General features: G+C 50.8%; 1 protein-coding gene across 1 annotated transcript in view; it reads left to right on the top strand.

The window, feature by feature from the left end:
- Positions 1 to 954: 954 nt before the first annotated feature.
- The window catches only part of CTBP2 (C-terminal binding protein 2), a 131,991-nt gene continuing 123,710 nt past the window's right edge, over positions 955 to 9,235 (top strand). Inside the window, exon 1 of the mRNA XM_062001882.1 lies at positions 955 to 1,426. The gene's annotated coding sequence lies outside the window, so the exon portion shown is untranslated. The remainder of the gene's footprint in view (positions 1,427 to 9,235) is intronic.

The raw sequence follows: 9,235 nt of genomic DNA, 5'->3' as shown, positions 1-9,235 counted from the left end.
ATATAAAATGCAGAAGACTCGATGATTATACAACAAAAAGATGGGATCACCACCTGCCCACGGTCTTGTGATAAGCAGACGAAGAACGTCTGTCAAAACATTAATTCCCAAATCTAGGGGGGTAAGGAGGAATACAAGTACAAATAAAGGCACGCCGGAGCGTTGTGGTTATCTCGCGTTCGGCCGAACGCCCCGGCGTGATTCCACGACAGGCACATCGCACCGGCCGCTCGCCTGACGATGGCAACGGCGCGGGCTGAGCACGCCCGGCGGCCTCCCGACGTCCGTGCCAGCCCGAGGAGCGGCCGCAGCCCATCCCCGCAGCCTCCGGCGGGCGGAGGCGCCCGGGGATGCCGGCGGTACAAAGGGCCGGACTTCGCCGCCGGAGCCCGCGGGGCCGCACCGGGAGCCGCCTCCCGCCGCGGGTAGCGAGGTCCCCGGGCCGGGTGCCGGCGGGTCCGCGCAGGGCCCGGAGCATGGGCGCGGAAGCCCCGCGGGCGCCCTGAGCGCGGGTGGCCGAACAAAGGCGGCGGCCGGCGGCCCTGCCCGGCTGTCCCCCTCTTCCCGGGCCGCCACCGAGCGCAACAGGCGCCGCGCCCCGCCGAGCCCCTTCCCCGCGGGTGCGCCCGGTCCCGCGTCCCGTCCTTCCCCCCACGCCCCCTCCGCGGCTCCTCCCGCCGCCCCCCCGCCCCTTCCTCGCTGCGTCTGTTTGTACTTTAGCTGATCCACTAATCCCCCGAGAGAGCCTATTTGTAGTGAAGAGTATCTATAGGGGGCGAGGCTGGTCCATGTGGGTTTGTGTCATTGGTTTGCAGGGAGAGACCCCGCCTCTTGCCAAAAAAAAAAAAAAGAAAGAAAAAAAAAAGAAAAAAAAAAAAGAATTAGAAAAAAAAATAAAAAAAGGCAGTGAGAGCCTGCACCTCTCCCTCCGCTCACTCAGCGCGGCCAGGGCAGCGTCCGCTCCGCCCAGCACGCCCGGGCACTTTCCCCATTTTCTGACTTAAAGAAAAAAGAGGAGGGGGGAGAAAAAATAAAAAGGAAAAAAAAATCGAGTGAGAGAGAAAAGGAAAGGGAGAAAAAAAAAAAGGGATTTTTGTTTTTTTTTTTAAAGAGGGGAGAGGGGAAAAAAAAATAAGGCAGCGACCCTCCCCCCCAAGTTGCAATTAGCATCCTCCCCGCTGCCCCCGTCCGCTCCCGGCGCGGCGGCGGGCGGAGCAGGCGGGCGGCGGGGAGCGGGGCGGGGGGGAGAAGGATTAAGTTGTTGGGTTATTTTTTGTTTTGGGTTTTGGTTGTTTGGTTTTTTTTCCCTGTGCGGTGTGCGAGCGGGTGGCGTTTTTAAGGTGGATCTCCGGCAGGGCAGAGCCCGGCGCTGGATGCGGGAAGGGATGCGGTGCTGAAGAGCCCGGGCCGCGGCGGCCGGGAGCAGGTAAGGGGGTGGCGGCGTCCGGCTGCACGGCGAGAAGGACAAGGGAAGGCGAGGACATCTTTGCTTGCTTAGCCCCGGGCGAGCCCGCAGATGGGGATGGAGGAAGAAAAAAAGCTTGGGAGTGGGGGGGGGGTGTGGTGGTGGTAGTAGCGTGTATGGGGGGGGTGGGGGTGTTGTGATGGTGCGCGGGTGGGCGCGGAGCGGCGGGGTGAAGTGGGAAATCTTTTGTTGTGTCGAGCCCCGCATTGTTTACTTAGTGCCGAGCGCCGGCCGACAACATCTGCCGGTGGATTAACGGGGCGGCGGCAGGAAAGTTTGGGCAAGGGGGAAGCCCCGCTGCGCGGTCGCAGCCCCGCGTACCCCGGACTCCGTGGCCGCAGCGTCCGGGAGACGCGGAGCTGGCGACCGCGGCTGGGGCTTTCATTTGGCGGGGGGGGGGAAGGTATGTGTGTGTTTAGTTGTTTATATCCCGTGGGTTTTATTTTTAAAAATAAATCGTAGCATTTAATATTTTTTGGCTATTTTGCACCTCCATTTCCTCCCCTTTAAAATGTTAATTCACATTTTCGTCTCCGTTTCGGGCTTACGTTTTATGTTCAAACTGTAATTTACGTTTTCATTTTGAATTACCCTTTTATTTTATTTAATCGTTATTATTTCGCTACCTTCGCCGCCGTCGCCCCTCAGGCACTGCGCGAGTCTCCGGCTGTAAGGCGCGGAGGTTGCGCGGGGCCGGTGGCCGCAGGGCAGGCCCTGGCTCCTTCCTGCCCGCGGGGCTCTAACTACTAAATTTCCTCCGTATTTATTTATTCTTTTAATCCCTCCGCCCCCCCACGTCCCCCGGCTCGGATATTCAGAACCCTCGGGCGGTATCGCTGGCAAGGAGAACCCGAGGGGTGTGCGCGGATTTACGCCTGCTTGCTCCGAGGTGGGGTGGGTTTTTTCACCCCCCAAAATCCCCATCTTCCTCCCCTAAGTTGCTGAGGGGAAAGAATGGCCTTTTGTCCTGCCGAGGGAGGTGGCCCAAGGTGGCTGGAGCCCGGCTGGGGCTGAGCGGCTGCCCGGCCCTGCTGGGGAGGAGGGATGTGGGAGATGGAGATCTCAAAGTAGTACAAGTAATTTCTTCTTTCAGCTACACTTCTCCGCTTGCTTTTGAATCGCCTGCGATGAATGTACGTAGCTCTGATTGAAGTACTTTAATCATTCACACTTGATTAAGTACACCGTGACGGGAGGAGAGGAATACCCACGGCTCCCGGAACGGGAGGGGATGCCGTGACATTTTAATCCTGTGTTTTTAGAACCAGTGCTGAAGCAGGAAAACCCATCGCCGGGGCCGGTTAGCTGTAACGGACCGTTGTTTCCCTACAGATGGTGGCTTACCAACAGCAATGAAATTGCAGTGACTGCAGATATTTTGTGGGGAGGGAGGTGAGAGGAGAGAAAGAAAACCCCAAAAAGGCACGTACTTTTCAGTTTGTTTAAGCGGAGCGAAGAAAATAATGATGGGCGAGATGCCTGGTGACAAAATGCTTTTGTTCCTGTTTCCATCAGTGCATAAGGGCGCCGACCTGCTTTAGCATTCTTTAAAGGTCTCTTTGCCAAGGAAAATTGAAGACGGTCTCATTATAGGAGAGTGTGTTCGGAATACGATGAGGTGTTTATGAATTCCAAGGTGATTGTTGCACCGCAGACGTTTCAATTACGCGTCCTGGAGTAAAAAAAATAGAGAAAAATAATTTGTGGCGATGTGTTCTGTAATCTGCTGTTACCATAAAGCTGATTTGTGCTCCAGCTCCAGAGCTGGCCGAGGGAACAGCTTCGGCCACGGGGCTCAAATCTTCAACAAAGATTTGGAGTCTTTGCCTCGCAAAACTTTGTGCAGTAGGGGCAGCCTGAAGTTGCTCTGAAAGTGCTTGTTTGGGAGACATGAGTATTTTTCTGGGAGCTCTGCTGTTGCAAACACGGGGCAGAGTTTTTAGGAAGGAGAGTTTTCGGGTGGATTTGGGAAACCCACCTGTTAGTCATTAAAGGGGAGTGGGCACAGAGGTTGGCTGCCATCATTAGCAAGCATGGGTACAGCTGGGGGCAGTTACTCACTGGGTCTGAGCTCTGCCAGTCATGGACCATTTAAAGAGACAGACTCCTCAGATTCATAGCCAAGTATTTCAGCAACTGAACAGAAAATAAGATCGTTTGAGCAGTGAAACTCCTGTGTTCCTGTCCCTGAAATGCGCATCGCGGGAGCCTTGGACTTTTTCCCCTAAAATTTCAGACCGAGATGCTTCCTCAGTCCAGAGTGTTATTGTCAGGTTTATAGCCTACAAATTATAGGTGACATTTGCTTGTGGCCAGCTTCCCCTGGTTTTAAGGTAGTTTCTGTTCCTCCCAGTTGCCCCTGCAGCTCTCTGACCCCACCTGCTTTTTGCAGGCAAAGCCGTGCCCTCTTCCACGCTGGCTTTTCTTACATGGAAAACATTGCAAGGAATCTCCCCTTAGCAAAACCTGTAGCACAGCCTCTCATCTTCAGTGCTGCTGTTTCAGTGCAGGATTGGTGACTGAGCTCCAGTGATAATATTCCTCATATCAGGAAAAAGCTCAGCCTCAAAGTATGAGATCCTGGGCGCGGGTTGGAAGTTGCGTACTGAGACCTTTGTCCAGGAAAGTTGATTTATCCATCAGGCTGCCTGTAGTTCAAATAACACTTCTTCAGTTGAGCTGACTGGTGAGACTATGTACTTTAATGAACCCCCCCCTCCCAAAAACCTTTGGGTTTGCCCAACCTTTGGGAAAAGGTCGGTTAATTTCACTGTGGTTTGGGTGCTTTTTGCTGGTTGTGGGAATTGAAAGTGGCTTCATGTTGTAGCGGAAGAAGTGGAAAAGCGCTGGCAATTTGCAAGTGTTTTGATAAAATCTGGTGGATGATGCTGTCTCATCAAATCTGATAGGTGTCACATTTACTCCTTGCATCAGATCTAGCAAGTATTCCTGTCTTTGCTTCGTGTTCCAGTTGTAGTGAGTTGAAGAGGTGGAGAGGGGAGCTGCTGGCGAGGAGCTCTTCAAACTGATTACACCTGCCTTAGAAATTAGGGATTTTTCAGAGTACAGAGACCCCTTCCCCCCAGCAGTTTCCCTCCTCCCCAGACTCCCCTCCCCTCCCAATAAAATCCCACCTTTTTGTATGGTTGATTATTCCACAGAGCTCAAGAACAGCACCCTGAGCCGGGCTCCGTGCTCTTGGATTTGAATACAACAGGAGTAAGGAAATGTGATATGGATCTTGGTAGTTTTTATACTCGTGCTCCAGCTCCAGTAGTTTGGGATGATTTTATTTGTTCTTTCTCCTTTGACAGAGGAAATAAAGATAAGTTTTAGGTGAAAGGATGAAAAATGCTGTGACTGTCCTTTGCCTTGGCAGCGAGGGCATGGAAACCAAACCTTGTTAGAAGAGCTGCAGGTCTCCTTCTGCTCAGACCGGTCATGGTGGGCAGACTGGGATCTTGGGCGTGTTACTGAGTACCAGGAAGGCACCAGATCACATTTTCTGTGAAGTCAGTGGGGGTTTTGGGCAGCAGAGCAGAGAAGAATCGGTTGTTATTTAGTCCCACAAGGACCAGCGATGCTTTATGAAAGTGCTCTCCCCTTCCCTGCACCCTGGGCCCTGGTGATTTCTTAAGAACCAGGAATTGTTTTCACAGGAGTAAACATCTGGAGTTTTGTAATTACTTTCTGTTTCTCTGAAACCAGGACGCTGGGGGAGGACAGCTCCCGGGATGCCGGCGCCTCTGGGGGCCCTGCTGCTCCTCAGCTGACAGGAGCTGGGTGCTCTTGCATTGCGTGGTTAGTTTGGGTCATTCAGCCTTGTTTTTCAAATATGTAGCCTTCTGGGTCACTCAAGGTAGGCATTTGATAGGCATTCATAAAGTCCCATCTGTTCTGAGACTTTACTGTGAAATGCAAATAAACCCCAAGTTACACAAATACATCAGTAGTAGATTTTAATTATTAATGACTTGCTGCTCCAAGCTTATCTGGCAGGAATTTCATGTATCCTTCAAGCCAATGGAGACCAGTGGTCCTGCTGGAAGTAACTGCCCCGCTTCCTCCTGGGCTTCTGCCCATCCCTCCCACCACAAGCAGGTTTTATATGGTTAAAGCGACCTGCTTAGTTGTTGAATTTCGGGCTCTGCTTCGCCCAGGTCCTCTCCCTAATCTCCACCAGCAGTCTGAGCAGTGTGAGGTTAGGCGGGACCTTTGCCACCAAATCACATCCTCCTTCAGACCTGGCTTTGGAAAGCAGAGAGTACCTCAGCTGTGGGGGTATTTTGTGGAGATGCAGGTAGGAACCTCGCTGAATTGCTTTTTCACACGAGGACCGCCGCAGTTGCTCCCGTGTACATTAACTTGTGTAGTGTTGTCAAACACTCAGCCACTATTCCTTTGCAACAACGCATACCAATTATTACTTAAATAGACCCCTGAAGCACAGTGTGGAGGGAGAATGTCTGGATTAGAGACACAATATTTACAAGGAGCCAAGTCTTTAATGAGACCAGGAAAAATGCAGATGGATTCTCTGCTGCTAAATATAACAGATATGTAATGGATGCTGCCTATCACGTTTTTAGCAGCCCGTTCACTTTGGAGAAAGAGTAGCTTCTGTGCTGAGGAGGTTGGCACAACATCGGAGGGAATTCCAAAATTAGCCTGGCTTTTGGTTAGTATTGTGATAACCGTAACGTACGGCTCTGCAAGGCACAGGTGACCCTGGCTGGAAGCGTGGTTGAGCCCCTTTGAGATGCTGCTGGGCTTTGGGAAGAGCCACGTGTGCACAAGGAGTGCAGGATCAGCCTTGAAAGAGGCAGAGGGAGGAGATAGAAATCTTACAGAGTTTCTGATAGCAGCGTTATTAGGGCAGAAAGTAAACAAAACTGACACATCCAGCTCCTGGGTGCCGTGCTGTGGAGTGCAGCGAGCTCTCTAGACCCTCAGCCTGCCTTTATGGATATTTGGGTTTCTATTTGGGGGAAGCAATGGGAACAGGATCCCGTCTCAGTAGGCAACTCCCTCGTGGCGTGTGGGTGCCCGCCGGTGTGACGCGGCAGCAGCGCTGCCCTCGAGGGGCTCTCCTGGCTTTCCTGCAGCTTCACTCTTCGAGCATCCCGAGCCTGTACGCGGCCGAGGCTTCCCCAAGGTGTGAGGTGTCTGTGGCCGCCTGATTCCTCTACAGGGCTGTGCTGGGAATGCTCTGGGCCTGAGGAGCTCCTAGTTGATGTTCCAGATAAAGCTTTTAATTAAAACCTGGCCTTCTGCAGGCCCCTTTGAATAACTGCGTCTCTGCTTTCCTCATCAACTCTGCTTGTGGCTTTCATCAGCATAGCCTTTAGTTTTACAACACTGTGTGTGTGTGAAGGGGAAATGTCCTGTTTTTCTGTTAGCTGGAGGAAAAACCCTGTAAATCCCCCTTTAAAGATGTGCTAGGCCAAATCCAAGAGATGGTAGTGGTACCTGTGGAGCTGTCATTAAGTGTTGACTTTTTTGTTACTGTTAGGCTGAAAACCAGGCTCTGCATGAGAAGGATGTTGGAAGAAATCAGTGATTTTAGCAAAGCAATTAGGCCAAATACTAGATGGTACACTTAAAAGCAGAGAGACTTGAGCTTTGCTGTGATTAGTTGTGGATGAAATTAATTTCATTCAATGTATGGAAAAAAACCCCTGCTTTTCATCAGCTGTCATGATCTTGCAATTAGCTGAAGTTTCACGATCCCACAGCATAGAGGGTGTGTGGGTTTTATATTTGCCACTTCTCTGAGATAGCAGCTCTTTTCATTTGAAAAGAAAAGGCACAGTACAACATTGGAGCCTAGAGTTTGGGCATTCAGAAGTGTAGCACTGGAAAACTTATTGCTAACTTCAGCTTTTGCCCTTGGCTGATAACAGCTTTTCTCATGAAACACCTACTTTACCTATTTTCTATTCCTAGAAGGAAACAGGACTTTTTTAATGTGCTGTAATGTTATTCCTAGGTGAAGCACCAAGTTGATATATTTTTCCCATCCCCAGTGTTTCGAGAGCAGAAAGCATATGTCTGTATCTCTGTCTGCATGCTGAGGTGGGGTGCACAGCCCTCCTGATGCGGTCATTGCACATCCAAGTGCCTGAGAGGAATCGGTGGCAGAGGGCAGAAATTGGAGCTTGAGGAAAGAAGCGAAGGGGTGTGGAGAGCAGCTGTGGCTGGTAGTGCTGAACAACCAACAACTGTAAAATATTAGAAATAAAACTGGGTTACTAGGTGAAGTTAATAGAAAAGGCAGGAATATTACACCAGAGGGAGGAAGTAATGGTATCTTTAGACCCTGTTATGATTGTGGTACAAGTGAATGTTAAACAGCAACTGCTTTAGTCAGACCTTTGTACATCAGCCACAGTGTGGAGAGATTTACATGAGTAAACTGAGACAGTCATGTGTGTGTGTTTTACCACGTCTTGCAGTACTGGAGGATTCTCTGTGAACTGCAGCACTGCTGGTGTTGGTGTAGAAACGCAGTGAATGGAGCAGGCAGAGTGATACAGACCTGCCAGCTTAACGAGAGCCCTGGGCACAGGGTTGGAGTCTTTAGTAGGGGACTTGTTCAATGTGGGAGGGAAGGATGGAGATGCACACAGTCTCTATCAGTATGAGTTCAGAAGCAGCACATCATCTGCAACTACTTTTTCTCATTTCAAGAGCTCGTTGATGTGATTGATAAAAGGTAACTGCAGGGATTGTTATTCAAGTTCAGCAAGAAATGCAGCGTGGCACAGCACTGCTGTTTTGGCTGGGGATATGCAAAAAAGCGACTGGCTCAGACCCAGCAAAGTGTCAGCTCTTAAAATACAGTTGTAAAATCAGAACTAATTTCCAAACATCTATTGGTAGCAGCCTCTCTGAGCGCTCGTTATTGTCCCGACGCTGCCTGGCGTGTTTGTGAGCCACACGTGATGAGGCAGAGTCAGCGTAGCTAAGGCTTGAAATGTCACCAAGATTGGGAGAGTGGTAAATAATGAAAAGGAGTGACTGCTGGTAAAAGCAATTTGTATTGCTTGGATACAAGCAGGTAATATTTCTCAGATGGCCAGCTGTAAATTTCTGTATCTAAGAGCAAACAGCGCAGGCCGTACCTCCAGGATGCCGGCTGGAGAAATCATGTCTTTATAGGGGAGTGAGGAGTCGGGAGCGAGCGCCGCTGATCTGATAGTGTGGCCAAAGGTCCTGTGTGCTCCTCACCCGTGCTGCCAGCTGGCTGCCAGGCTGGAGAGGGACGTGCCTGGGGAAGGAGGTGGGAAGGGGTGCAGGGGAAGCGTCTGGGATCTCCGGCTGCTTGACTTTTCCTTCCAACACCCTCCTGGAAACTTGAGTTAGACTAGGTGATCTCTAAAGGTCCCTTCCAACCCCTACCATTCTAGGATTAAGGCAATTAGTGTTGTCATGGGGAAAATAAATTGAGTAATGAAAACCTCTTGGGTCTTACAAGCTGAGTTTTAGCATGGCCCGATAGCTGGAAGGTGAAGGCAGGGAAAGGTTAGAGCTGAGGTCCGCTTAGTATCTCAGTGCCGTTGATGGTGGAAGAGGCTGCTGAAGGTGCTGTCAGTTTCTCCACCTTTGTAAATGCCAGATTCAGGCATGTTTGTTTGTTGGAGTGAAGGATGCTTGAGTAGGGATTAATTTAGCATGCAGTGTGTCGGGCTGGAAACCACAGTGGTCTCTCCTGACCTCAAAATCCATGAAAGCCCATCGTTTAAATGAGAGCAGACAGATGTTTGCAGA

Source organism: Colius striatus, chromosome 8 (genome assembly GCF_028858725.1).
Source record: "Colius striatus isolate bColStr4 chromosome 8, bColStr4.1.hap1, whole genome shotgun sequence".
In the NCBI taxonomy this organism is placed as follows: Eukaryota; Metazoa; Chordata; class Aves; order Coliiformes; family Coliidae; genus Colius; species Colius striatus.
Note: the sequence above shows the minus strand (reverse complement) of the source record. Positions and strands in the feature narration are given on the sequence as shown.